Genomic DNA, 4841 nt, shown 5'->3' with positions numbered 1-4841 from the left:
TTGGAGAATTTAATATGCATAAAATTCATTAAATGGAGAATATGCTGGTAAAGTAATATTAAATAGCAGTTTTAAAAGTTATATTTTTAGCTTTTTACATAAAAATTCATTGAAAAGAGAAATTTGTTATTTGGATTTCATGATATGGAAGTCTGACTGCATTTGAATGGAATGTTTCTATTGCTATTGCAGTCTTTGACAACTCTTCGAAGAAACAAAAAAATTACATAGAAAAATCTTAAAAATATGCCTTATATTTTATGTAAGATTAGTATAGATTATTACCAATATTGAATTCAAATTTATCATCATTCCTTGTTTTATCAAGGATTATGGTGCAGATGTAAATTAATTCTTCTATTAGAGTTATGAGTTAAAGACTAACAAGTATTTGTATTTCTTACTTCTTTATCCACATTAATCAGAGACTCAGACTCGCACCAAAGGAACTTTCAGAATAATACTTTATTCATACACCTTATTAACTATGCATTTCAGATGACAATCATATCAGTCACCCCTCCTCAGGCTAAAATCTAATGATTACATTTATTTATTTATTAAAGCTCCAAAATATAAAATCAAATATACAATAATCAACCTGTGAGATTATAATATTAAAATTAAAGAATTAAGAAGAAGATGCTTCTAAACTACCAGCAGATTGAAATCCTATATCAAGCTAATCAATTTTTTGTTGCATATAAATCCACACATGTGCCATTCTACCTTTATGAATACTTACTAATCTTTACCTCTTAACTCTAAGTAGAAGAGCAGTATTTCCTTTGATTTTAATATAGATTAATATACATCATTACTAATATTGAATTCAAATTTAGCATTATTTTTCTTTATTTTAGTATTAACAGTAAATCTATAGTTACNCATCATTCTTTAAATTAAAAAAAAAATAAGTACTGTAAAAAAATTAAATTAAAATAAATTATATTTGTCGAGATGGCAACACTTAAGCGCGTCAGAGAAACTACTTGTACGGTGTGTACTGTATGCTTTGCTTCAGAATATGTTTTAAATAAATTTATTAGAAAAGCTTTACTTAAACATTTGGATTAAATAATAAAAGATTTGGTAAGTTATCTTCATTTAATTTAAGTCATTTTCTTAAATGATCTATTACAAATGGCCTGAATATGCATGCATTAAGAGAAAGTCTTACGAGATTCGTGAATGCATTCATTTGGTTATAACCTTTGAAGGAACGAAACAAGCACCATTTGCGTTGTTTAGAAATGTCTATTACAGATTCTCGTCTTTTAACTTCTTAAAAACTCAATTAAGATACCATAGTTGTTGACCAACCGTCTCACTTTTTGGGATGAGAACCTGCATTTGGAAGTTTAGTCGACCCCCCTATAACACTGTTGATTTTTCCATTTTATATGAATTCCATGTTGTACAAGTCACTTAGATTTTACAAATACGTGAGCCGTTCACAGTCCGGTACACGTATTTGTAAAATCTAAGTGACTCGTACAACATAGAATTCATATAAAATGGAAAAATCAACAGTGTTATAGGGGGGTCGACTTGTAGTTGTTGGCCAGTTAACCTGAGCTGGTGGCAGATTACTAAATGTACAAACTGCATGTATAAAGGGTCCCACAGTTACTGGGATTCCCCCATTTTGTAAACTCAAAGCATCAGCTATGTGCTGTGACTTATTTTTCACTAAAAACTTTAATAAAAGTAAACTGTTGGGTTGTTTGGAAAGTTTGTAGCGATTTTTGACAGTTGAGACACTGATGCAAAAAATGACTACAATTGTACACACCAATGAATATTATGATAAATGACCTTGAGATGCGTTTATTATGAAAAGGGTTTTCATCCGATAATGCTTGATCTGGTCTTCTTCAATAATGGGAGCATCTTCAAGGGTGAAATTACCCGCTTTAAATTTAGCAAACCACTTTCAAACTGTTGATTCTGCTACAGCACTCCCACCATAGACAAAAACCCTCATTATCCAGCTCGAGAGATTGCAGACATAGTGAAGTCATCAAAAGGTACTGTATTTCAACATTTAAAGAAGCTTGGATATGTGAATCGTTACTACATTTGGATACCTCACAACTTAATGGAAAAGAACTTACTGGATCACTTTTCCATTTGTAATTCTCTTGAAAAAATAAATGAAAATGATCCTCTTTTGAAGCGTTTAGTGACAGGTGATGAAAAGAGGATCATTTATAACATCATCGGCCGAAAACAATCATAAGGTAAGAAAAATGAACCACCATTAAAAACTCCAAAGGCTGGTCTTCATCCAAAGAAGGTCATGTTCACTGTCTGGTGGGATTGGAAAAGAATCTTGTACTATGAGCTGCTTCCACAGAATCAAACAATTGATTATGATAAGTATTGTTTCCAATGGATAAATTGAATGTGACAATTAAAGAAAAACATCCAGAACTGGCCAATAGAAAAGGCATTGTTTTTCACCAAGATAATGCTAGTCTGCACACGTCTTTACGAACACGCAAAAATTATTGGAACTAGGCTGGGATGTTTTACCCCACCCCCATACTCACCTGACCTTGTACTGTCAGACTACCATTTGTTCTGTTCTCTGCAGAATTCCCTTCATGATAAAAACTTTGATACTTTGAAAGCTTGCAAAAACCACGTGGATCAGTTTATCATGGAAGAAACTGGAAAGTTCTATGAAAAGAGTATCATGAAGCTCCCTCGTAGATGGCAAAACATCATTAAAAATAATGGTGCATATTTAATAAAATAAAAGTATATTTTTAGTTTTAAAACAGTTTCTTTTATTTTTCTACAGTTTTCCCTACCTGTTGCTGCAAGATTGTTTTAACAAACTAATGACTTATTGGTGACTTGTTTGACAAGATGTAGTAGTGTCACAGAAAATCTAGCCCGTCAGATTTTTTGCTTGCGGTGTTGTTGAACTGATTGATGAAATCAGAATAATTTATTAGAGTGCATTTGATTCTTACCATACTTGACAGAGAAAAACAAAAGCTCTTGTAAGTGTTTCAGAACTGTTTCAATGTAAAATTCCAGTACATCAAGTAAATGTTTGAATCGCTGACAAATCTTGATGTATTTTTGAGTGTGACAAAATGTCTGCAATAATCATTGTGTAAATTAGCTTTAAAAATGGGTTCACACTGGCTCACTAGAGTGATTAGATTAATTCTACATTAAATTTCTATAACAGCCATTATCAATTATCTGACTAGTTGGCCAACTTTGTGTACAGGATACAAACTTCCTTAATCCCCATTGGCCTGAGCTAAAATTCTTTACCTTTTTGCAATAATATAATATCTTTAATGCTTTGTTTTTGCAAACATCAATATTAAAAATCCCAAGCAAAGTTGTGTTTTTAGTATTGATTATAATTGTGAAAAATTTACAGAAATTTTTCATAATTTGAAAAAAATTAGATTTTATGAACTTAAATTTATTTGTTAACTTATGAGTTTGAAGTGTAGTTTAATAATTTAATAACTGACTATTTATTACTTATATATTGATTTCATTATCTTAATTTTTGTTTTTTTTTTTTTACAATTAGTCTTTAAATTTTTTGTGAAAAATTGAGAAATTGTGTTATGAAGTGATATCAAACTAAATTTTAATTTTATTTGCGTCGAAAAAAGAAGTAACATAATCTGTTTAGAGTACAGTAGACCCACCTATAAAATGGGTTCATATAATACAGATTTGTATAATATGGTGAAAAAATTGCGATTGTATTTGTATAAACACACTAAAAGAGACTCGTATAATATGGTAAAACATCGTCACCGACTCATGTTGCGACAGGATTGGTTGAATCTAGACAATAGCGGATATTGCACAAACCATTGAGTTTAAACAAGCAGCGGACCTACTAAAAACCATTTATTATTTAATGGCCATAAAAATTATATTAATGATGTCTCCAAAGTTCAGCGAATTTTTCGCAGAAAAATAACTTATCAGAAAACATGTGCCCGCTGCTTGATGCGCCACTCCACAACGAAAACAAGCTTAAGCAATGGTGTCGTTGAACAGTACACACTTGGTAAGTAATCCTACAATATTATTTTTTGTTTATAGCAGTGTTTCTCAATGGGGGCGATATCGCCCCCATGTGGGCGTTTTTCTATGTTGAAGGGGCGATTAGTAACAATTTATATTTTGGGGGCGAAAAACAATTTTCTGGGCAATATATTAAAATATTATATTAAGAATAATTAGATATTTTATTCGCTATATCGTACAATAATTAAACAAATAACATTATAGTAGTCACTAGTCTATTCGATGCAGCACGAATTTGGCATTAGCCTTGGCCCTGGGCATCCGAATTTTGAAGCGAAGGGGCGATACTACGTAATGGTTTTGTTGAAGGGGCGACAATTCGTTAGAGGTTGAGAAACACTGGTTTATAGCATAGTTTATATGGATTATTCCCAAAAAATTACATGTGTTTTGGAAATGTTGAGTCAAATTAGTCTAGAATCGATTAATTTTATGGAAGAAAACCTTTCAAACAGCCGTAGTCCCTAAACTGCACACATGCCAGGTTGTGATTGGCTCATGTATTTAAGTGATCGTAAAACACGGAATTTATATAAAATGGAACGTATCTACCGTATTATAGGGGGGTCTACTGTATATCATAAATATATTTTACGTTCAAGATTTACATTTATTTTCTTTTCATTTATTAGAATTACTTGTAAAAACTTAATTTGAAAAATTTTAATCATAAGAAAAAGAATAATTATTAAATTTTCCAAATATCATTTATCTCCAATATTAATAAATGTTTTTTTAATGCTATTTTAAATTATTCAAAT

At 30.9% G+C, this 4841-nt stretch overlaps 1 protein-coding gene across 1 annotated transcript in view; it reads left to right on the top strand.

The window, feature by feature from the left end:
- Positions 1–961: 961 nt before the first annotated feature.
- Positions 962–4841, top strand: part of LOC111632563 (SAP30-binding protein-like) — a 25375-nt gene continuing 21495 nt past the window's right edge. The window contains exon 1 of the mRNA XM_023377032.1: positions 962–1092. The gene's annotated coding sequence lies outside the window, so the exon portion shown is untranslated. The remainder of the gene's footprint in view (positions 1093–4841) is intronic.

The sequence above is a fragment of the Centruroides sculpturatus genome, unplaced genomic scaffold (genome assembly GCF_000671375.1).
Source record: "Centruroides sculpturatus isolate CEXI.00-Female unplaced genomic scaffold, Cexi_2.0 scaffold125, whole genome shotgun sequence".
Taxonomy (NCBI): Eukaryota; Metazoa; Arthropoda; class Arachnida; order Scorpiones; family Buthidae; genus Centruroides; species Centruroides sculpturatus.
This window is presented reverse-complemented; position numbering and strand designations above follow the sequence as displayed.